The sequence below is a fragment of the Macaca fascicularis genome, chromosome 3 (genome assembly GCF_037993035.2).
Source record: "Macaca fascicularis isolate 582-1 chromosome 3, T2T-MFA8v1.1".
Taxonomy (NCBI): domain Eukaryota; kingdom Metazoa; phylum Chordata; class Mammalia; order Primates; family Cercopithecidae; genus Macaca; species Macaca fascicularis.
The window spans coordinates 39,103,999-39,129,521 of NC_088377.1; the positions used below are offsets into that span (position 1 = coordinate 39,103,999).

The 25,523-nt window shown below is 48.7% G+C and overlaps 1 long non-coding RNA gene across 2 annotated transcripts in view; it reads right to left on the reverse strand.

The window, feature by feature from the left end:
* Positions 1 to 404: 404 nt before the first annotated feature.
* The window catches only part of LOC135970051 (uncharacterized), a 121,691-nt gene continuing 96,572 nt past the window's right edge, over positions 405 to 25,523 (reverse strand). For both annotated transcript variants that reach the window (XR_010585491.2, XR_010585492.2), the window contains exon 2: positions 405 to 2,611. This is a non-coding gene — a long non-coding RNA (uncharacterized lncRNA). The remainder of the gene's footprint in view (positions 2,612 to 25,523) is intronic.

Genomic DNA, 25,523 nt, shown 5'->3' on the forward strand with positions numbered 1-25,523 from the left:
CCGTCTCCTTTGCCAGGGCTGAGCCATGCTACCCTCTCGCCTGTCCTCTGCTTTCACCAGCTTCGTGTGCATTTCCAGGCAAGTGTTTATGCAGGTACTATCACTTATTTCCACAGCAAGAACGTACACAGACACCACACAGAAATGGGCAACCCTATTAGGAGCTGTGCAGGTAGATCTAACTCATCAGATGTTGCAAATTCCTGTTGCCTTGGAAATTAAACTAAGGTTGCTATGACCGTATCTCTTACTGCACCACTAAAGACCATCCGGGTAAGAGGAATGTGCCTCTACATAGCATTCAGCACACGTTTACATGTCGGTTTTCCCTGAATATGGTTGTTATGTGAGACAGAAATCAGTAAGATGGGCTGTAACATATAGTATAGGATCATTGTGTCTCCTAGGCTTAAACACATCCTTTAATGAAGTTTAACTCTCTGGGGACATGAGTTACATAGTAACATGTTTTGGATATTGTCTCTTTCACATTCTAATTATCAACACCAAAGAAGTTCTTGAGTTCCTTGTTAAGTTGAAAAGCAATTTACAAAGCATAAAAGCCCCAATATTATAGGATACAATTCAGTCTTTTTAGCATATTCTCAAAGCTGTGCAACAATCAACCACTACTATGTAATTCCGGGACTTTTTCACTACTGGCCAAGGAAACCTTGAACCCATTAAAGAGTCAGCACCTGCTCCTTCCTTCTGCCAGCCCGTGGCAGTCGCCAGCCGACTTCCGTTTCTCTGGATTTGCCCATTCTGGACACCTGTTGTGAGAAGAATCGTACAGTGCATGACCTTTGGCGTGACCTTCGGTGCTGGCATCTTTCACGTCCAAGATGAGTGGAATCTCACAGTGCGTGATCTTTGGCGCAGGCATCTTTCACGTCCAAGGCTCATTTGGGTTGGAGCACACGTTCTTTTGTTCCTTTTTACGGCTGAGTGAGATTCCATTGTGCATACATTGTCTTTATCCATTCATCCGTTGACAGACACCTGGGCTGTTTCTACTATTAGGAATAATGCCGCTATGAAGATTCTTATATAAGACTTTTCGGTAAAAATACTTTCAATTTTCTTGGGCATATGCCTAGGAGTGAAATTCCTGGGTCGTACGGTGATTCTATGCTTAACTTTTCTGAGGAATTAACTGCCAGACTTTTCCAAAGCAACTGTACCATTTTACTCCCCCTCCCACTAGCAATATATCAAGATTTCAGTTTTCCCAAATTCACCAACATGTCACTGTCCAATACTGGGGTTTTACCCGTCCCGGTGGTTGTGAAGTGGTATCTCACGCTGGTTTTGATTTCCATTTCTAAGATGACGAATTCTGTTAAACATCTCATGTGCTTTTTAAGGCATTTATATGTCTTTCTTTGGAGAATGTCTATTCAAATTCTTTGTCCATTTTTAATTGGATTTTTATTAAGAGTTTTAAAATATATTCTTGATATCAGGCCCTTATCAAGATGATGTATCCTATTCTGTGGGTTGTCTTTGTACTTTAACAGTATCCTCTGAAATGAACATTTTTCATTTTGATACCGTCTTTTTCCCGTCAGTTGCTTGTTATGCTTTAGGCGTCTCATCTAAGGAAACATTGCCTAATCCAACATAACAGTTTCACCAGGATTCTCCCCTAAAGGTGTCATAGGCTGAACTGTCCCCCTGTCAAGTTTCCCACGTTAAAGTCACAACCCCAGAAACTCAAAATGTCACTATATTTAGATACAGCGCCTTTAACTTGGCAATTTAGGTCCCATAAGATCTTAAGAGTAGGCCCTGATCCAGTATGACGGGTGTTCTTATAAGACAATTTAGGCACACAGTCCTCAGTGCTGCACACACGTAAGAGAAACCTGTGAGGACACAGAGAAGACGCCGTCTACACAGCATGGGGTGAGGCCCCAGAGAATCCAACCCTGCCTGCATCTTGATCCCAGGCTTCCAGCCTCCAGAACAAAGGAAATAAGATGCCGTTGTTTAAGCCACACGGTCTGTGGTGTCCGTTACGGTACCCAGCAGACTGACAGAATGGGTCTCACACTCAGCTCCTTAACACTGGATCCATTTTGAGCTTTGTGTGTAGGGTGAGGAAGGGTCCAGTCCATCCTTTTCCATGTGGATACCCCAGTTGTCCCAGCACCATTGAGTTGTGAAATGACAAAAGTAAAGCAACCCTTACGTCCTTTCTCCATCAACAGATTAGAGGATATACTGAAGAGTCGTGGACAATTTTGTCAGTTTAAGCCAGTGGTTTTCAAAATTTGGGTCTCAGGAACACTTTGCACTTTATTAAAGATCACAAAAAAGGTTTCTCATGAGGCCAGGAGTGGTGGTTTGTGCCTATAATCTCAGCACTTTGGGAGGCAGAGGCAGGTGCATCACTTGAGGTCAGGAGTTCGAGACCGGCCTGGCCAACATGGTGAAATCCCATCTCTACTAAAACACAAAAATTAGCCGGGCATGGTGACGGACACCTGTAGTCCCAGATACTAGGGAGGCTGAGGCAGGAGAATCACTTGAACTCAGGAGGCAGATGTTGAAGTGCACTGAGGTCACACCACTGCACTCCAGCCTGGGTGGCAGAGCAAGACTCCGTCTAAAAAAAAAAAAAAAAAAAAAAAGGTAACAATTTAGTTAATTTTACAGTGATAAAGTCATTACATCTTAACACAGTCTTGAAGAAACCATTTTCCAAAATAAGCAGTAGCATGAAAACAGTTTGTGCTGCTGTGAAAATGCCTAACATCTCTGCATCTCAGAAAGCAGGGTTCTCATGGGCTGTCTGCGTTCAGTGGGCTGCAGAGTCGTGGTTGAAGTTTATGAAAAAAGTCTGACCCCATGCTGATACACAATTAAGAAGAAGTATTTTCAATGTGTTTTCAGATAATTTTAGGTATTCTCTGCTGCCAAATACAATAAGTAGTACTTCAGTACAGGCTGTCTGCAACGTGGAGTCTGCGCTCTGGCCGACGGGCCTTTCCGCCCCAATTCCTTCTAAGTCGACTGGTCCGTCCTGCACTTGAATGGCTTTTACCAGCACACGATTTTGTAATCACACATTGGTTAGAAAACACTGGTTCAGTGTTATGAGCAGCTTCCACATTTCATTCTACGTCAAAAAAAAAAAAAAAAAAAAAACATATCAATATCACCGTTGATCACATAAGAAAGTGGTGGACACAAGATTTTTATATTTTAATATTCACTGGAAAACTCAAATGTCTAATCACTGGGAATAACGTAAGGTACTTTCGTGAGGTGAAAGAGTCATTTTGTTCAATTTTCAGGCCACACCTGCAAATAACTCCATCACCTCCATCTGAAGTAGCATTGTTTGTAAGTCATTCTTTATATAAAGGCAGTCTTAGTGGAAGAAGTGGTTCTGCAGGTTCATAGCTCAGAGGCACCAGTGTTCTCCCAAGATAACCATAAAATCCGTAGAAGACGCACCTGTGCACACTTTCTGTTTCTCACTCAGAACATTCCAGAAGGATCCCTGAATCCCGGTGCCGCAGCAAGACTGAAGTTTGCTCTCACCCACACAATAAACCCAGGGAGCTCCCCCAGCCCCCACCCCGAGGCCACAGCTTTGGTCCTCTGTCTGGTCTAGGGGGGCTCCTGCAGCTCCAGCCTAACAGGGAAAAGCAGGCACCCACATGTCAGAAAGACCTCCCAAGGTCCACTGAGCACTTCTGCTTATGTGCCAGCCAAGTGCGTTTGACAAGGCTACAGCCAGCTGTACGGCAGGCAGCGAGGTACCCAGCAAATACTTCAGGGCTCACGTTACTGAGGAAGGAAGGTGGACAGCGAGGTACCCAGCAAGTACTCAGGGCTCACGTTATGGAGGAGGAAGCCAGGCAGATAGTGTGGTACCCAGCAGGGTTCACGATACTGAGGAGAAAAGGAGGGTGAAGACAAGGGGCCTGGAACAGTCTGTCATAAGCTTTAGCATTTACAAGGCTCGCTATAGATTATCCGATTTGATCTTAACAGCTCCCAAGAGAGACAGAGGCCTGTTTTCACTTCATAAAAAGAGATCCAGAGAACTGATGATGTGCCCTTCCCACATGCTCCCAGAAATCATCCTCAAATCATCTCTCAGTTGTATGCATGTGATAATATGTCAGTCACGTCCCCTCCCTGCAGGGGGATCGTAATGTCGCCCTGCTGTTCCTTAGCACCCCTGCCCTCTCCTGCATTTCAGCCATGCCAACAATCCATGGGAAGTCGGCACAACCTCACTTCCGCTGCTGCTGATGGCTTGGGTCACCCTTATCTTTCATTTCCACCTGCAGGGACTTTTTCTTTCTTCAAATGCAGCTCAAACTCACTCATTGTGTGAAGCCTTTTCCAGCCATCACAACTGTCATGTGTAAAATCAGTCTGTGGAATGCTTCATTGAGGAGGGGCTTATGTTGCCTCATTGGCTGTGATCACCACCAAATTCTGAGCAAACCAGGTGGTCCCCTCTCCCCATCTCTGCTACAGTGCACTTAAAACAAGGATTCCTGGAAGCACCTTTTTAGTCCAATTCATGCATGAGTCTGCCCCACACCCCACAGACAAGCCCTGGCGGTCAGGGTTCAGGGCCCCCAGGTGGGTAAGGAGAGCTTTGTGCACTCTCTGGAGTTGTCACCCAGAGACCCACGGCTGGAAGGGAAGAAACTTGCATCCTATGAAACATCCAGGCCCTGAGACCCACTCAGAAGCAGAAAACGGGGAAGGAGCCTCAACCAGACCCTTGGGAGGGCAGTCAGCAGGAGCCACGGAGGTCACCAGGAGGGAGGGTGTCAGGCAATGAGGCCAGAAGTGATGTGGCCGGGAAGGAGGAGACGTGGCCAGAGGCAACGTGGCCAGGGAAGGAGACACAGCTGGAAGGAAGTGACAAGAGGGGTCTCCAGGCCTCAGACTGTGCCTGATTTATGGATGACATTTTAATTATGATGTTATATCTAACCTTAAAGAAAAGTAGCAATTTAGAACCACTGTGTACATTTAAAGCACAGTACAAATATAACATTTTCCAAAACAAAGAACAGTGAATTGAAGGAAAAAATAGCAACTCACCAAAAAAAAAAAAAAAGTGAATAAAAAAATTCATTTAAGATCAGAAATAAAGAGATCCTACAGCTCTTGTAGTCCAATCCCCACCCTAACGTGAATGGGAGAAAAAGGGAATTAGATTCTAGTCAGTCAAAATTAAAGACAAAACCGATGCACTTTACTTTCTACTTGACAGAAAACAAGAAAAGCTCATCAAGGAATCCCAACAAACAGTAACTTTAGGAGTCCCCAAAATACAAAATTCACCTTCAAATTAAATCTACTGCTAAGTGTGTATAAAGTTACGTTTTTCTTTATTGCCTTCCTCCTCCCCAGGGGCTTTTTTAGACCTTGTTTCCCCCTAATTGCCTCCAACATCCAGAAAATTTAAACCCCACAAATAAACCGTGTCTCGATTCACACACAGCATCCTTTGGAGCAGACAGTCCATTGCCCTAAGACGTTCTTGTCACCTAAGCACCAAGTACAGCCTGAGAACGCACAACACGCACACACACGAACTCGGACAGACAACAGGTGAGATACGGCACATGAGGAGGAAGATGAGACAAATGAGCTTCAATGACTTCACCGACACCCCAGATCCATGAAGAAGTGACACACGCAGCCTGATCGGGTGCCGGTGACTCCTGGAAAACAGCCAAGGGCAGCATTTGGAGAAGCAGCACCGCAGGCCAGGAGGGTCTCGGGGCTTCAGAGGAGAGGGCTTCCCCGACCAGGTGCTGAGGCTTCAGAGGGGAGGGGTTCCCCGACCAGGTGCTGGGGCTTCAGAGGAGAGGGGTTCCCCGACCAGGTGCTGGGGCTTCAGAGGGGAGGGATGCCCCGACCAGGTGCTGGGGCTTCAGAGAGGAGGGGTGCCCAGGCAGGCGCTGCAGCTTCAGACGGGAAGACGCCCCGAGCAGGTCCTGGGGGCGGCAGAACAAGCCCTGGGTCCCCTTGTCACTTTTCACTCCCTACTCCCGAATCTCGCCCTGAAATTGCAGCAAGTCCAGGTATTCATTTACCCATAAAATTAAGTATCTGTGAGTAACACAAGTCACTAATCCACACCGATCTGAGTCCACAGATACCTCCCAGAGATGCCACCATCCCTTCTGGTAGAAGGACAGCCCAGGGGCACACGCTGCTAGGAAGGGAGACTGTCTGCAGCCTGATGCTGCAGAGTCCTCAACACTTAGTCTACCTTCTGGAACCATGCCGTCTCCTACAGAAGCAACTAGGGGCATGTAGGGTTTTTAAAATCTTTTTTTTTCCTTAAGAGTCCCCCTCTGTCACCCAGGCTGGAGTGCAGTGGCACAATCTCGGCTCGCTGCAACCTCTGCCTCTCGAGTTCAAGTGATTCTCCTGCCTCGGCCTCCCGAGTAGCTGGGAATACAGGCGCCTGTCACCAGGCCCGGCTAATTTTTTTGTATTTTTAATAGGGATGGGATTTCACTCTGTTGGCCAGGCTGGTCTCGAACACCTGACCTCACATGATCCACCTACCTCGACCTCCGAAACTGCTGGGAGTATAGGCATGAGCCATGGTGCCCGGCCCATATAGCTATTTAAATTTGACTAAAATTTAAAAAAATTAGAAATTCAGTTTCTCATTTACACTTCAAGCATTCAGTCAGCCACAGGCGGCCACTGACCAGAGGCTGGTAGAGATGTCACACTCCACTCTGTAGAAGGATCTATGGACGAAGTGGCTCTAAGATCATCTCAGCATCTTTATATTGAAGCTATCGAAGTTTCACTCTGATTATTATAGACATCAGCATTCTCCCATTTAAAAATGTCAGTGCTATTGCAACGATCAGATCTGTGACTTCTCAGAAGCTCTTCTCTTCCTGGACAAAACTACAGAACATCTGCACTCTGTCTCCACACTAAGGGACAGCAGAAGCCTCCGTGTAAAATCAGGGGGAGAAAAAAAAAAAAAGAATCCCTGGTCCCTCTCCCCCTACAATTTTGTGAAACTCCTCTTAATATTCAGAATAACTGCCAGAATTGCAATAAACAAGCAGCCCTTGACCAGGAAGAAACAGGGAAGCAAGAAGAGGGAGATGCCAGGACCCTCAGATCCCTCCGGGACCCCAGGCCCAGCCAGGACTGAGAAGGGCAGCACAGCCCGGCAGACCTACATACCTGATGCGAACTGTGCACACGGCTTCCCCAGGCCTCAGTACCCCGCTCTGCCCTCACTGAGCGCTGTGGCTCTAGTAGAGGCAGCTCCCTGAGCCCCAACACCCACAGCCAGTCCCCTCCTTGCAGGTCTCAGCTCTGCTGTCACTGCCTCAAGTGCCTCCCTGATGCTTCTCAGCATCATCCGCGTACCGTGTCCCCTCTACCCCATAGCCCTTGCTACCGCCCACCCCACTACGGATTCTGGCACACAGCGGGTGCCTGAGACGCCCCAACGCGTGGCATACCAGGGTAGGGCTTGGAGTTCCAAGGGCCACATCCCGCATACCACCACAAGCGCCACGGAGGCTGTAGAACGGGTCCAAGTTTCAGGCCGGCGCTCAGCTCCTCCCGGCTGTGGAGGCCAAGAACCTAGCAAGCGAGCGCAGCCGGAAGCAGGATCCCAAACCCCCTTCCTGTTCCTTAAGAGGAACGGGGCCTCGGAGCACAACCCCACCAGCGCCTTCCTCCAATCAGGCAGCCTGTCAGAGCACCGACACCTTCACCGCAGGGCAACCCATCAAGTACCTCCTGTGAGGAGAAAATCACCAAGTACCACAGGAGCCATGTCCACCGGCAGCGTCTGCTGAGCCCAATTAGTGACAACAGCAGCCGGGCCCCCACGTAGCACGTGCCCACTCCGAACCTGCCCCGCACACCACAAGGCCGACCATCCTGGCGCTCAGCTTCCACTCATCAGGGGCCTCTTACAGGAGAGCTCGGCATGTCTATCTTCCCTGGGCTCACAGAAAGGAGCGGGACTCAGCCCCAAGTGTGAACAGAGTCAAGCTCCCACTAGCTGTGCAGACAACCTTCCTAGCCCTGGCCTGGGAAGGGGCCAAGCCCAAACAGTCATCTTTTGCCCGCACAGGTACAGAATTGAGCCAGTTCTCTCAATGGACTCGAGACAGGTCAACTCCAGGCTCTTCAGTACTCTGGGGTTCACCTCGGGCCGCTGCACCTTTGAAACGTGGCTGTGGACTCCTCTAGGCTGCTCAGTGTCACGGCCCATTTCATTCCGACACTGCAGGCCCCTGCTGTGGTGTCAATACCCAGGACACCCCTGCCGGCATCCTCCGAGATGCTGCTGCAGCTGCTGTGATCTGAGAACAGCCACTTGCAGGCATCAAAGGGAGGGCTCAAGTCTCCTCTGAGAGCAGCGGCTACAGCTTTGGAAGACATTGCACTCAATCCTGGGTGAGCCTGGCTCGGTCTGCAATCTAAGCCTGGTTGCTGGGGAGACACACTCTGTTGTAACTGACAGAGGCTGTTGGTGGCAGCTCTACCAAGACCGAGAATGGCAACTAATCTGAGATTTACTATCCATACTTTCTATCTGATGTTTAAAAGGAAAGCATCGTGAAGTTCCAGTAGCAAGGAATTTTCTATCATCTATCACATGAAGATACAGCAGAAATGCAGCTAAAATGTTAGTAGGGTCTATGTAGAGGAACAGACGAGTCTATTTCAGGAAAAGTGCTTGCTGGCTTTTTAGAAACAGAGTGAAATCCCTGCCAAGTAAAAGGTTTGTACTTTTGCTTTGGAAAGTTCTTCCTTATTATTTGAATACATTAACTATATTTAAGTGTTCTTGTAGACTAAGTATTAAATATTCAAAAGTAAGTAATTCTGTTCGGTCTATTTCATTCTTTAAATGCAGCTTTCAAAAACTGACAAACACCTGGCTGGGTGCAGTGGCTCGCGCCTGTAATCCCAGCACTTTGGGAGGCTGAGGCTGGTGGATCACGAGGTAAGGAGATCGAGACCATCCTGGCTAACACGGTGAAGCCCCGTCTCTACTAAAAAGGCAAAAAATTAGCTGGGCGTGGTGGTGGGTGACTGTGGTCCCAGCTACTTGGGAGGCTGAGGCAGGAGAATGGCGTGAACCCGGGAGGCGGAGCTTGCACTAAGCCGAGATCACACCATTGTACTCCAGCCTGGGTGATAGAGCAATACTCCATCTCAAAAAAAAAAAAAAAAAAAGTTACAAACACCCCATGTCTGCCCTGGCTCCGGCCATCTCCACAGAGTGGACAGAGCTTGGGAAAAGCTCACTGTGGAGGTCCAGGAGGCCGGGCCGCACCTTTGCTCAGCAGATGAGCGAGAGGGTCAGCCACCCTACGGAAGAAGCCCGCATTTGCTATGTTACTGATGATATCCACATAAATTTCTATTTTGCCTCCCACACACAGACCTGGGATCCATGTTTGAGCAAGCGGATCCTGCCAACAGAAGCTCCATGCCATCATTTCCCTGACTTCCCCAACAAGAGCCAGGCCAGGCAGTGTCCCCACACGGGCCCTGGGACTCAGGAAGATCCGGGTCCTGCCCTTCTCCCTCATCCCTGCAGCACCTGGCTTGTTGTGGAAGTGCAGCAGTGCTGGCTGAACCCACGTTCACCTGGGGTGTTCAGGAGAAGCCTCTGTGCAGAAATCAGCTGGGAAGCAGGGCTGTGTGTGCTGGCAGATCATCAAATGGATTTGCAGAACTGAGTTTTCAACACGGGTGCCGCCATCAAGTCCCTCAAGCCCTTCGTGAGCCTAGAGACACAGAGCCATTTGCTGCACTCCCACAATCTCTAACCACCCTGCATGGAAGCTCAGTTTATCCAAAGGACCATAAAATTGTGTGTGTAAACAAAGTTTGGCATAATGAATTAAAACGGAAATCACCACTTCTCTTTTCCATTAATCCATTCATTCAAACAAGTGTCTCGAGTATGTGCATCGAATACTGTGGAATTAGGATTTAGTCCATGCCTTCAAGAAATATACATCACAGAATAAAAGGTATAGCTTGTAACTAACAGTGGTGAACAGGCAAGAAATACACATCGAAGAAAAAAAGGTAGAGCTTGTAACTGTAACAGTGCTGAACAGGCAAGAAATAAGCATCATAGAAGGAAAGGTAGAGCTTGTAACTAACATCATAGAAGGAAAGGTATAGCTTATAAACTAACAGTTGCGAACAGGACAGAATCTCACAGGCTTATCAGGAGCCGCCGAGGAGGAAGCCATGATTCATTTCCACCTGCAGTTGATAAATGTTTCCTGGATAAAGTAACTTTTCTACAGTGATATCTGTTCCTTATTGTTTAGATCTTGCTTGATAGGGTATTAAATCACTACTTTATGTGCTGCTTATATAAAATACATCATTGTCGGGGGAGGTTATAAAGTAAATACTTCACACAAGCTTGGGCTGTGAATGGTGCAAGGCAATGGGACGATGTGTTCCCATGTTCTCGAGACACAGAAGGGGCAAGACCCTGGTTCCTTCTCCTCCCCACCGCCCTGTTCCCAGATGAGGGGTGGAGGCAAGGCCGCTGTGCAGTCCTAGAGCTGGCTCCAGGGCCGGGACACCACGCCCGCACTCTCTGCGCCTCATACGAGAAATACAGCCTGGGGGGCAATCACCAATTGACCTGGCGGTGGGGAGTCCTTCATCAAAAGCCTGTGCTTCCAGGAACCAGGACAAAGCAGGACCCCCAGGAAAACTGTTCCAGGTGCTCCTGAAACCTGGGCAGAGTCACAGCCTGGCAGGAAGCACCAGTGATGCAGGTGTGCCCAAGATTGGGAGGATGGCCAGACGCCTGGAGGCCAGACCAGCCTGCAGGATATGACCACTTCTCTCTGGTTCGTTAGAGATAGACAGTCTGGGCTTCACTTTTGTATGTGGAGTCTCACAGTACAGAAATATCACAAAGGGATTAGACTTCATATATCCCAATTTTTTAATTTAAAAAAATCACATTTATTGCAACTAATTCTAAATGCAACAAAGAAAAATAAATAATTATGAAAATGCAGGCCTATAAAATATAAACCACAATCTCTTTACCCATAGGAGACCCAAAATTTAGTTTACCTTTACTTCAGTATCATCTCATTTTTTTTTTTAAACCATTGCTGAGGTGTCTCCTCACTGCCCCATGGGCTCTTCAGGGCTCTTTACTGTTTTGCCGTTTTTTAGGTTTCAGGGAAGGATCATTTTCCCACACTTGTTTGCTTCCTTGTTCACCAATTGTTCACAAGGACATCATTGTGCCTCAGAAAACCTAGTAACTGAACTTCATTAAAAGTGAAAAAAATAAGGACATATTGGCTGCTATGACAGCATCCTCAGTCACCGAATCTCCCTGGGGGACCAGACACACCCCCATCTCCTTGTAACCCCAGCATGCAGGTATCGCTGCAGCTGACAGGACTGACCCAGCCTGGGGGAGGCATGAAAGCAAAGAGAAGGCAGGTGACTCATTTAGGAAACTCGGGTGATCCTCTCGAGCCACGTTTCTCAGGGCGTCAGGGGACCAGCCACATGCAGGGAACCTCCTTGGCCTGGCAGGTGGCAGACTCCTGGGACCCTCCTCAGACACGTTAATCAGAGAATCTAAAGGCGGGCAGACTCTGAAAAGTATCTGTAAAGGAAGGACTTAGCTCTGCTGTGAGCCCACTACATGCGGGTCGCGCAGGACTCTGCTCCCAGCGTCCAGTCTCCATTTCACCCTCCTGGGAGGAACACCCGTCAAGTCACAGAGCACGGTCTTCAGCGAACACCTTCCTGCGCGACCTCCACTGTCGCCCAACCCTGCAGGAGTAGCCTCTGAGTAGGGGAAACAAGTCCTTGCTCCTGACTCGGCCACCTTGACGCTGGGCAGAAGACCAGCACTGCCACGTCTCTGGGGAAAGCAGCGGCCCTGGGCAGGAATGCACTTGGCAGCCCCAGGGAGGGGCCAGGTGTGGAGGAGCAGGCCTCTGCCCGCAGACACGTCAGCTCAGCATCCTGGAGCAGAACCTCCAGTCCAGCTGAGCCTACAGATGGCTGCAGCCCTGGACAGCATCTTCACGGTGACCCGGGGGACTGGGCCAGAGCCGCTCAGCAGGGCTGCCGTGAATTTGCAACCTGAAGAAGCTGTACAGTCGTACACATACGTTGCCTTAAGCCCCTAGGTTTTGGGGTCACTTGTCACACAGCGACAGACAGTGGATGTGCACGGACTCCCAGGCCACGATGGCCTCTGCCGGCCTCACCTGGGCTGTCTCATCTGTTCCCATGACATCACGTTTCTCAAAGTCAAAGGCTGCCAGGGCCCCCTCTTTTCTTCACAAAGTCGTTACAAGCTCACGATACAAACTGGAAAAAAAATCTGTAAAATACAACGTATGATGCAATACAGGGTGAATGCGCAGGCACATACACACGTGAAACAGGTGCATGCACACGTGAACAGGTGTACACGCATGAAACAGGGGCACGAGTGAAGGTGTACACGCGTCAAACAGGTGTGCATACACACATGAAAGCACCAGACATGAAGGGCTGTCTTTGGAATCCTGGTTTTTAGGCATCTCCCTCACCCTTTTACATCTACACGATCACAAACACAGCACACCACAGTACTGAGGGGAAGTCCCAGCTTCTCATGGGGGAACATGAGGCTTTTTATTTATGCCACAGGTTGCATCACTACATTCTAGAACTGCAAGGCCCCGCACTGCCAGGACTGGGTCAGGTCCACCCTGTGCTCCAAGGACCAGGCCGCCTGCCAGCCCACATGGACCTGCCCCTCGGATGGTACGGCTGCTTCGAAAACAGAGGCTCAGGCCCACCCAGAGACCTGAAGTACCTCTTATTAAATCAAGACTTGGCTGTGGGTAAACGTGAAGATTTTTATTAAACATGACTCTGGAACATTCAAAGGACCATAACTGAATGCTCCTTTCGCAGCCACGGCGTGTCCAGACGCTCATGGAGAAGGCCAGGGCGTGGGAACCCACGGAGCCCCGACAAGGCAGACTCGGAGCTGTGTGGCGCAGTTACCACCGATTTTGTGTTGACACTTGCCTTTTATATTCAAATTAAAATAAAAAACAAGACGCAAAAGTGGCTCACATTCTATTTCAATTCTCTATTTTTGTAGTAATTGGGCCCCTTTCCCTCTGGTTTCCCAACCAAGCGATAAATAGGCCCAGCTGTGATTTGTCAAAGTCTGGGCCTCAGTTGTAGAGTAAGTGAGGGGGGTAGGGAGGGGAGCAGGAGTGGTGAGGAGGAGTGGGGGATAGGGAGGGACAGAGGGAAGGATAGAGAGACAGACAAACTGCCGAGGGCTGGAGGCAGGAGGGATGCTCCCTGGCAGCCTCAGGCTCCCCGTTCCAAGGTAACTGAGCTGGCATCACGCATGCGGTGCCGTCATATGACTTGGCTGACACACGCCAGAATTACAACAAAATGCTTAAGGAGAAGAGTAAGCACCAGCATCTTCAGATTACGGTAGAGTCCCGGCTTCACGCTTGCCTTGTATGACATTCTATAAATTGTAAAGATAACACATTTTCTTACCAGCCACGCTGTTCCCCAAATACTAACTATAATAAAGACCAGACAGCATCTGAGTACTGAGCGTGTGTCAAGCCCCGTGAGGTAGGCAGCATTTACTTTGCTAGAGAAAGAAACAGACTCTGAGAGAAACTTCCTGAGGCCAGGCAGCTGTCTCCAAACCCACCTCGCGCCTCCTGACCCTGAACGTGGAGGACCCAAGTCATTCACATGAATAATTTACCTACATGCATGTCAGATTGAGATTCAGCCCCCAGATCTAATCATCTCTATGCAGGAATGTGTCAAGGAAAGTACACAATTCTATGAGTTCGAGCTGGGGGAACAAAGGTAGGCACCCTCGACACAGATGTGGCGCGGAGGTGGGCGCCCAGCGCAGGGGTGGACAGGAGCACGTCCAGCCCTGCCCAGTCACACAACCACCCTGCCGTGCCAGTGCAGGGGCCACCACAGTGTCTCAGGGAAAAGCAGCTTCTCCTGCACAGGAATCTACCCCTGAAAGTGTGTTGCTGAGCAGGTTTGGACCAACATCTCAGAAATCAGACACTGTGTAACACGCTTATCTATACAGGCTGCCTATGTCCGGGAATCACCAATAATTCCCATCTCGCCATCAGTTATTTCTGGTAAATACTGACTATTCTAAGTCAACTGAGGCAACACAAGAACAACATAATGGAAATGTCAGAGTCAATCAACTCCACCTGCTGAAGAGCTGGGACTAATGATGAAACCTAAGGAATCCTGGAGAACGCAGCAGGACCCCAGACCCTGAGGACCACCCCAGCCTCCTTCCACAGGAGTTAGTCGTGGGGCCAAGGAACGGCTTCCAAGGAATCTGAGGTTCTCAAGGTCTTGAAAGTTTAACGGGAATTGAATATTTGCATCTGAGTCACACGAGCACATTAAAAGTAAAATTTCCTCTTTCCACTAGAATTATGAGCTTGGGGAAGCGACACTGGCTGTATCTCATGCTCGTGAGATGTTGGGGGCAGCCGTACATCTCGGGTGAATCATTTATAATGATGAAGGAAGTGCTTGGGCCCTCGATCCAGGACCACAGACCAACAAGGGTCTAAACAGGACAAGCCTCGGCCTGGAATGGCTGGTGTCCGTGGGGGCTGGGAGGAGCACCAAGGAAACTCAGGGGCAAGCCCCACACAAGCTCGGCATGTCCTACCCCACGCAGTCGGCATCAGCCACAGGGATCTTTTGTTGTTTTTTGTTCAGGAAGGAACATATTAAAAAGCCTGGGGCCCAGGGCCTGGACTCCTCAAAGCTCTCCACAGAGCCGGGTTAATTGGCACCTTCCCTCATGTTAAAATCAACTATATATGGCTGCTGAGAGCATCTCAGAGCAGGTGCAACACTGAGCTTCCTTGCTGTCTGGGGAAAACAGGAATTCTAGGCCTCTGCCTTCCTACCTCCCCAGAGGCTCTGGCCCAAGTGAGCTCAGCTTCTCCCAGGTAAGGAGCACAGACCAGCTTCCCACATGCCCCTCAGGTCAAACCACAGTGGTGCAGACCCTTGCACCTTGGCACGAGCCCTCACAACCCACCCCAGAGGCGAAAGCCCAGCCCTGTTGCCCCGGCCTGGCAGGAGGCAGCTGCTGGGGCCCCTGCTCAGTGTTCAGCACAGCGAGGTCCAGCCACACCGGGTGAGACATCCACCCACCCGGACATTCGTCTTTAACCTAAAACAGACACAGGAATTCGGCAAGGGGATCCTTCCCCTGACAAACCCATCCCTCCTGTTCTCATCTCTCCCTCCTGCCCCAGTACTGCGCCCAAGGCCACCCAGCACTGCGCCCAAGGCCTGACTCCCAGTTTCACAGGGAATCCAAGACAATTATGATTTTGAGAAACTGGGAGCTACACAGAAAATGAGTCGGTAAAGCCAGTGTCCACTGATCCTCCACTCCACACAGTGGAGAGCAGTCCTCGGGATAAAACCCACGGGGTGGGGAAGACGCGATCAAGGCGGGCAGGACAGAGCAGCAGCAAAGGGGGTGATTCGGAGAACAAGGCCACATGAACACAAGGCTAAAGTGCTCAGCGGCTGGAAGACAAAACACAGGAGACAGAAACACTGACCGTTTAAAAAGAAAAGAAAAAAAAAAGCCTCACTCTTAAGAGTCCAGCAAGATTTAAGTTCTCAAGTCACAAGTGTATCAGCACAGACTTCTCATAATGCCTGAAACTTGGGTCAGTAAACACGTGAATCAGTTCTCCCAAGTCCATCGTTTTCTTTGATGAGCCTCTTGAGTCTCAGGCTGGTTTCAAAGCAAGCCCTTCTCTGTTTGTTGATGACTTAATAATTAACATACTTGAAAACACATTGACTTCCAAATTAATCTGCTAATAAAATATTAATTACCACACTGGCTGTTCATCCACAGAAGAAACACAATCACTTTCTGGTTGTAAAAACATTAGAATTTGAAGCCCCTTTGGCCATCTGAACAGCCCCTGCTTTTGACAAGCGCATTCCATAGCTAATCTGAAAATCTAGTCCAGGCCATGATCGGTGGGGGGTCGGACTTGCCTCATCACCCCACCTCCCTTCTGGAATTAGACAGAACTTAGACTCTTAGTCTGATGGGAAACATTTACAATCTATTCTCTCCGAAGTTATCTGGAGGATTCCCTCCACATGACAAAGCCTTGGTCTCCACAACCCCTTATCTGACAACTCTCTCGACCAACTGTCAAACAGGAAATTTTCGCATCTACCTATGACCTGGACACCCCTGCTTCCAGTTGTCCCACCGTTCCAGACCAAACCAATGTACATCTTACATTTATTTGATTGATTGCCTCATGTCTCCCTAAAAGCTATAAAACCAGGCTGGAATCTGACCACCTTGGGAATACATTCTTAGGATCTCCTGAGGGCAGCATCAAGGGCCATGGTAACTCATTTGGCTCAGAATAAATCTCGAAATGCTTCACAGAGTTTGGGTCTTTGCTGACACGGTACCTTTCATGGGTATTCATCTGGGGGACTCACAATCAACCGGAGGCAGCAGTTGCCCACTGTGCAAAAGTCTCTGCAGGACTGAGCCTCTGGCACGGGGACTCCAATCCCTGAAGCAGAAGCTGTCCCACGTCGCATGGCCTGATAGACCTGCACCTCCAGGGCTTCTCATTTCAGTCTCAGCAACAAATCTACCAAATGTCATCAACATCACAGAATATTCCTCGAGGCTTTTGGCTGTTGCTTCTCCCCAAGTTTACTCTAGAACCAGAATGGCAATACTCGGAACAGGATGGTTCTCAGTCACTGACCCTCCTGGTAAATACACTGTCCCCAATGCCCTTTCCCGCCAGTCACAGCTTCCTTTGAGTCAGGCTCGAAGGCCACCTCCCCAAGAAGGAAACCTCTTCAATCCAGCAGCCACAGCTCCTGTTCCCATCTAGAGCTTGTCTGCCAGGAAGGGAAGACTCCTCATTCCAGAGACAGCAGGTGCCACAAACTCAGGGTATTAGCCATTGTGAAGGCAAACACTCATGAAATTAATACACTTTTTCCTCCTTGGATACTGACACTTCCTCTTCTGGAGGTCAGCCAAGGTCATCTGCACGAGTCACGAGCGTGATGGCTCCAGCCCCTCCTTCGGTGTCAGCAGTGTGGTTCCACTCTGAGACCATCCTGCATCAGCCGGGCCATGCACCTGTTCCCACGACTGCTGTCAGCAGACTACAGCGATTCTAAGATAATCAGCAAGCTGATGTTCCGAAGGATGCATTTTAAAGAAAAATGTGTAAGTTTTACTGCATGAAATCAGCTACATCTTTTGCTACTCCAGAGGCTTGTTTTGCTTTCCTCAAGGTTCTCTACAATGATCCCGACAGTCAAGGTTCCCAGTTACAGGCAGAGGGGTTGGGCAGGCCGCGTCTGATGTGTAACACACACAGAGGATCCACCTCAAGGGATTTTCCCTGTTCACCAACATCATCAGGACAAAGTTTAAACAGTAATAATCTGCCTGTCTGGAAAACTGAGCCCACTTGAGAACTAGGGCAACAAATGTGTTTGACAAAGTTGCAGGTGGACGTGTTAGTGAATGAATCACTATTTCAAGGAGGATAAAGGCTCACTATTCAAAGGCATGTTTTCGTCAAGTTTTGTAATTTCAGCTTCATGCATTTAAATCATGAAGTGAGGCTTCTACCTGATACATTACAGAATCTCTACAAAATAGACAAAATTCCAATTTTGCACATTCACTCTCATTCTTTTCCATATGCATACGGATGGTGGTAATTTAAGTTGGCATTCCAACAGGATTTCTAAATTAAACTGTCTTCTACTTTAAACACTACGTGTTAAACATTACACACTCCATTGTTCAACATTTAAAGCAGGGTCTGTATGGCCAGTTTTAAAGATTTCTTCCTCACTAAAAACAAGCGTTTAACCAATAAATGGTCTACTCTAAAATATTCTAGAGACAGAGATACATTTGGAGAGTGGACACATTTAACACAGAAATTCGGAACATCAAACAGGCACAACCAGCAGTGAGGGCGGAAGGGGCGCCATGTGAGTGCCCCTAAAAACACGCACAAGCCTGGCTGCTTAAAAGGAATGAATATAGCTCAACACTCTGAACATTGATGGGTCTACTGCCTTACAGAATCCTCCTAGCTGAGCTGCAGGAATCTTCCTTGGAGCCTTTTCTCACCTACACTGCCTACAGGTGCCCACTGGGCTCCCAGGGCAGTATCGTGTCTTTGTTTAGAATATCACAGTATCTGGAGGCCTGTTTAATCCCAAGTCAGAGCCTTATCATAACTCAGACACCATCCCTCAGGACTTGTGGGCCAACTTCGGCTAATGCAGTCTGCTCCACGGTGCCCTGCAGATGGGCTTGGTGCATCCACACGATTTTAAGATTTAGGGCTGCCGTTTTCTGCAGTCACAGACTTACATATTCATCATGACTGAAGGCAGCACGTGTTTTTATGTTCCTTCTGTAATGGTAATAATCATGGCAACATTTCCTTGATCCTTAAAAAAGCCACCTAACAGCAGTTGCATTCCACCCCCTTCCTTAAAATTAATAGAATTTACCAAACTAGGTGAAATCAGTCTTCATGAGAAAGTGACAAATCAGTGTTCACACAATGGCATAATAGCTGGGCATACAGTGTATGTCAACATCCCAAACTAAGCACCCATCACAGTTATTCCCAATTCGCAGGAAAGCTAGAAAAATTAGAAGGCTTAAAACATAATTATAAATGAAAATAACAAGAAACCAAAGTTTCTGAGGAGCATTTGTTAGCCAAGCAAGGAAAGCCATTAACCAGTGCTGATTACATTGCATTTGATTACAGCAGCCAAAGACGTGTCCAGAGGAAGAGACTTTTAAAGATTAGTCTTTCGGTAAGAAAGGTTGCTTAACAAGTTCACACTACTGGGCTACACCAATCGTCAATTAAAAAGCAAGGCAAACGAGTGTGAGTCATTTTCCTTAATTCTTAATACGTCAAAAGTTACCACATTGGCCAAACTGGTCTCCAACTCCTGACCTCAGGTGATCCGCCCGCCCCGGCCTCCCAAAGCGCTGGGATTACCGGCGTGAGCCACCACGCCTGGCTGAGAAGTGTTTGACAGAGGCTGCGGGGAGGCTCCTGTCCCTTCCTGGGACATCCACATCCCACACAGTTTCCCATATCGACTATGACACTCGAAGCATCACAGCAAGGGCAGCTGCATCCCCGCAGTTCTCTGCACTAATGCCACAGCTGCGTGACCAGCCACAGCCCTGGAGCTGCCACTCAGCCTTACCGTGCTGGCACAAGCACAACAGAAACTACCACGCCCCCAAGAGGGAGGAGTGGGGACCCAGGGGAGTGAACCAGGAGGGAGGAATGCGGCCCAAAGGGAGTAGGGAGGAGTGGGGGTCCTGGGGAGTGAACAATGAGGGAGGCGTGGGGGCCCAGGGCAGTGAACCAGGAGGGAGGCGTGGGGGCCCAGGGCAGTGAACCAGGAGGGAGGTGTGGGGGCCCAGGGCAGTGAACCAGGAGGGAGGTGTGGGGGCCCAGGGCAGTGAACCAGGAGGGAGGCGTGGGGGCCCAGGGCAGTGAACCAGCAGGGAGGTGTGGGCACACAGGAGAGTGAAACAGGAGGGAGGAGGGTGGAGTTCGGCCCAGGGAGTGAACCAGGAGGGAGGAGTGTGGTCCAGGGGGGTGAGCCAGGAAGGAGGAGGGAGGAATGCGGTCCGGGGAATGAACCACGAGGGAGGAGTGCAGTCCATGGCAGTAGGGAGTGCGGTCCAGGGGAGTGAACAAGGAGCCTCTGGGGGTAGCAAGTTCACACACCACAAATACCTCCCAATCCATCCGCGTGCAGGGAGGGGACGGAAACCATGCAGGACCTGCAGCGCTTTCTCCTCGCAGAAGAGGAGTGAGGATACCGACTCATACATGAAATCAGAGCTAAAGTTCTACCACGGTGGGGAGACGCTTCACAGATCCAAATGGGTGCAAAAAGAAGCCAATCATACAAGAGCAGTGGATGGAAAGGGGTCAGAAATTTAAGCCTGTAGCAAGCTTTCAGAAAAAACTTCACTTGATCTGCAAGATGACTGCAGCTCTGCCTGATCATTTCTGCAAATGTCTAACTCGCGATGAGCCATCTCAGAGCCGTTCAAGAGGAGTAACAAAATCAAAACACCAAGGCATCCTCCGTATTTTAGATAGCCTGCAACAGTATGGAAATAAGCAGCGGTGCCAGAGCTTTCAAGTTTGTTTGAAGTAAATTCCAGCATGAGGGCAGCATCTTTCTGGCTGAAGCAATGAGGTGGGCCCCTGCTAACCGCATGGGAGACCAGCTTTCAGCTAAGGTGATGTCAAGGGTCTGCAAACCATGATCCCCGACCAAGCCTTGGCCAGGGAACCAGAAGTGATTTTTACACTTTGAAGTTTTAACAAAAGAAATATATGTAGAGACTTCTGTGACCCATAAAGCATAACACGTCACCTACCTTGCCCTTTACAGGAGCTTCTAGCTTTGGTGTCAGTTGCAAAGTGTTTCTATAAAATAATGTCACTGATTCTCAAGCATGCCAGGAAAAGTCACACTTCTGAACAACCCTCAATGGAGATGCACCATCCTGTGTGTTTCACACAGATTTTAGTTTATTAAAAGCCAAAATAAGGGAGATAATTCAGCTAAGTATTATAGTAACACAATTTGAGATACTTAATGATGTGTGACAACAGAACAATTGGCATTCCTGTGAGAAAATAAACTAGCTCAAACACAAAATAACAAATCAAAGCATGTTTCAGCCTCTCAAAGTGATCAGTGAAATTGGGAATAACTTTCAGTTAAATGATACCTAAAAAAAAAAAAAGCAAAAACAAATACCACTACACCGTCACTCCTTAAATTTATTTAACTACTGCTGCAAAATAAAGTGGAGAGATTTCTTACTGCAGGTCATCGTTACCATGAAATAGACCTCTGTGCAGGCTCAGGCCCTCCAGCTCACAAAGGCAGGGGAAGGGAGGAGAAACGATGGCCAGAAAGAAAGGGACAGGGCGATCATGACCTAATCAGCAATTGTACCCGCCCACCTTTCTTCTGGACTTAAAATTTTGGAGCCATCTGGGTTTACCTTCCTATATCCATAAGTCAGCAAGTTCTCGAAGCCAGAAATCTGCAATGCTTCTGGCATGCTTCTGGCAGCCAAGTCCTCTCGGCCTTCTCCCATGTTTTAAGGCCCCATCAGCTCATCCCTGGATAGTATCAATGGCCTCGGAGCTCCAGTCAACCTTGCACTCCACAGACTCAAGTATGCCAAGAGCCACTCGAGGTTGCCACTGCTATGACCAAAAGCTTTCAGAGACAGTCGCCAGCACTGCACAAATCCATGTAGCTTCACCAGGCACAAAGTGGCTCCAGCATTCCATCCAGTCTGTCTCTGCTACCATAGCTGTGAGTCTATGATGTGTCAGGAAGGGAAGGAAGACACCATGTAGATCATCTCATTTAAGCTTCAGTGTCACAAGATGGATTTTGTCATGCCCATTTTATGGATAGGGAAAGCTTTAAGGAGGGCAAGCACAAGGCCCTGCTGACACAGCAGCGAGCTCCACAGAGGCCCGGGCGTGACCACCATCCCACGCTCCCTGGGTCCTGATGTCCACTTCTCCCCCGTGGGAGCCTGATCCTGGGTCTGCCTGAATTGCTACCATTCCTAAGACATGACTCACGTCTGCCCACCTCCTCCTCTGTTTCCCACAGCCCAGAGGCATGTGCTCTTCCATCCAGCCAGACATCACACTTCAGCACCTGCACCTGACACCACTTCAGCCAAAAGCTTCTCTCAAACCTCTCCCCACACCTGCCGGTCACACAGGTCTGCACCCATCGCCTTTCTCACACGAATTCTCACGTATTCCTGTGTAGCACCATCCAACTGATTACAGTCTGAGAGGAGGAAGCTCTGTCGATAAGTCCACATTCTACTTTGCTCCCAGCATTCCGTCTTGAATGAGGCAACCAATTAACAGCAAATTCATTTCAGCACAACATTTCCATTTGAAGAAAAGCAGGGCCCAGAGCTCTGGTCATAATTAAAAGCTTGTTTCATTTGTCATTTGAAAATCCATGTACTGCTGCAACAGCAACACTCCCTCCTCACCAGGCTCTGCCTAAAGGACGTCTCTCTTCCAGCGCACGACTCCCATCAGAACCCCGGCAGCAAGAGCCACGCAGGTTTCCCAGTGCCTCCGGCCGCAGCTTCCATGCTGGGCCAGCACTGACACGACGGGAGTGGTGCCCCCAACAACTACAGGATCGGAAGCTGGCTGACTGCTCTGTAGAATGGAGACATGTTAGTAATCCCTGACATTTCCACTGACAGGCTGCTCAGCTAAACTGGGAAAAATCCTCAAAATAGAAAGAACCCATGGGGAGCACTTCTCTCTCCAACCTGGCAGCAAACGGTGGCTGTGCAGACGACCTCTTCCGGAAAACCATCGACTGCATCTCAGGTCAGCAACAGCCCCGCTGAGGGCCAAAAAATCAGCTCCCCCCGGCCCTCACTTCCTAAGGGTCAGCCCTCCCAGGCCACCTCCCCTGGAAGATCAGCTCTGATGCACCCACGACGGTCAGGAACCGGCTCTGGGACTCATTTGCCAGGCTCCTGCCCACCGCCCTCTCTCTTCTTCCTCCTCCATCTCCCTCTTCACTCCCATCCTCCCTCCCCCTTTCACTTCCCTTCTCTCCTTTCCTCTCCCTCCTTCATTTCCTTTCAGTCTTCACCTTCCTCACTGCACTTCCCCACCCAACTGAGCTGATGCATTCTCAGGTCAGTAGAGGGTTTTCTTTCACTCTGTTTTTATTGCAACGATCATTCTTAATGAACAGAAACCTGTTTTGGACCATGTGGATGCCGCCTCATGACCAACTGCTGCCCCGCGGCTCCGTGTCCACTCAGTGTCCTCATGGCGCAGGTGCCCAGCAGTATGGCTGTGACCAGGGGTAGCAACATGGGACATGGGAGAAGTATCCCAGCCAAGAGGCTCTGCAAAGCCTTCCCAGCAAACCGGAGCAAGGCCGAGGGCCGTAGGGAGAGCGCCGTGCTCATGATGTAGGTAGTTCAGTTTCCGCAAACTGTCCATCGACTGCAAATTACTTTGTTTCCATGGTTACAAAAGGACCATAAGCATTCTGAAATATGTTCTTGGTTTCATGTTTGCGAAATCTAAGCAACATTATATGAAAAATCACTGAATTCTGCCCGAGGCTCCAGGGGTGTTTTCCTCTCTGAAAGGAGTCCCTTCCGGGACTTGGGATTGAGTGACAGCCTTCAATCACGGTTATCCTGGTGGTAATAGGGAACTCCTCAGCCTGCCGGGAGCTGGGGCCCTCGACAGCCTCACGGCTCCACACACCAGTGTTCTAAGGATCACACGTGTGCAGATAGCAAAGCTTGCTGCACACACGCCAGGTGCTAACAAGCCCCAAACTTCTCACTCATACTTGTTAACCACATCTCTTCTCTCAGCCTCCACGGCGTTTCACACTCTGCCTTTGTATAGAGATGAACCAGGCATCCTGAGCGCCACAAAGATTCAACTCCTTCCGGGCAGAGGGGTGCATCTTTCCATCACGGGGTCCTCACTCGAGCTGGCATAGGATTTGCAGAGTGGGCGAGTCTACCGTTGATGATACTTTCTCAATATTCCCTTCACACCCCTCCAAAAACAAGAGTACTGCCAGCTTCTTACCGAGGTTGTAATGAGGAAAAATATTTTTCTCTTATTTGTCACTTTTTAACGTAATACTAGTGAAGAATGTGACTCTGCATGCACACTGTAAGCACCTACGGCGTGAACATTCTGCTCTCCAGTGACTGTATTCACAGGTCACAAAGACAAAACTTCTCCATAGTAGCCAAATAAATATATATATATATATATATATATATATATATATATATATATATATATATATTTTAACACGACTTCCACTCATCTGAAAGTCACAGATGTGGCTTTTCCTTCATAAAAAGATCCAAATGATCCACAAGCCAGGTTTAATAAACACGTTGGTCCAGGTGGGAAAATGACCCCTCAGTCTCCGTCCCCTCAAAGACCAGGGCAGCCAGGAAACTGCGCTCTCCAGTAAATGACAGCCGGCAGGATTCCCTAAGTAAGCAACCGGAAGATTCCCATCTCGCAGAGCGCGCCTTTCAAGAACAAAGAACAGACTACCCAACCGAGGACTGAGGCAGTAAAGCAACATATTTTCGGCCGGGTGTGGCGGCTAACGTTTGTAATCCAGCACTTTGGGAGGAGGTGGCAGGTGGATCACAAGGTCAGGCGATCGAGACCACCCTGGTTAACAGGGTGAAACCTCCGTCTCTACCAAAAATACAAAAATTAGCCAGGCTTGGTAGCGGGCACCTGTAGTCCCAGCTACTCGGAAGGCTGAGGCAGGAGAATGGAGTGAAGCAGGGAGGCAGAGTTTGCAGTGAGCCGAGATCACGCCACTGCACTCCAGCCTGGGCAAGAGAGCGAGACTTCGTCTCAAAAAAAAAAAAAAAAAAAAAAAAAATTAAAAATGTGTCCTCATGTTTTGGCCTTTGAGACAAAGCCTCTTATTTAATCGAGTTCTGACTGAATTTGACTCACAGTACTCTGGCAGATTCTTCATTTTCTGGTGAGACAGACAAATGTCCCAGGGTGAGGGCAATGCCAGCCCTTTCCGGGTCAGCTTTTTGAGGAGTGATATCTGGCAGAACACAACCCAACACCATAGTAGGATCCCCCACCCAACCACTTAGACGCTTTCTGGTACTTACTCTGTCTGCTTGTTTCCCTTTCTTGAATTCAGCTGGGGGAAAAAAAAAACCCAAAAAATTCAAAACCAAAAACAAACAGCCCATGTGTTTTTGTGTCTGAAAAGCTAATACATCCACATCCAACTTTCTAAATGAGACCACGGCAGGTATGATGGTCACCGAACAGTGGCCACTGTTGACAAAATACAAAGTCTTCTGCAAACATGAACGAGTTTCTAGGAATACGAAAGTCAAGGGAATTTACTTCACATATTAAAGCTGTCAAGGGTGCTCATCAAAAATGTACTTAGAAGTTTTCCTTTAAAGTTATTTTTGAAGATTTTTAAGTTGCAATACTTAAAAGCCTCTGGGAAAAGAAAGGATACAGGTATCTGGAAGATTTATACTAAATGGTTTTCATGTCTTTTTGATAAAGTTAAATAAGATCAGCCTTGAAGTAATGGGTTCCACTACTCTGAGGCTGTGGATGGAATCCACAACCCCAAGAGACAATTGAATAAACAGCAAGGCTGCACACACAGGACACAGGTAGTGAGCCAGCCTGACTAGTTGTCAGCTTCTGGGTCAGTTCTAGCCAGTTCTGCCGAGGCCCCACTGGAGATGAAAACCTGCCCTT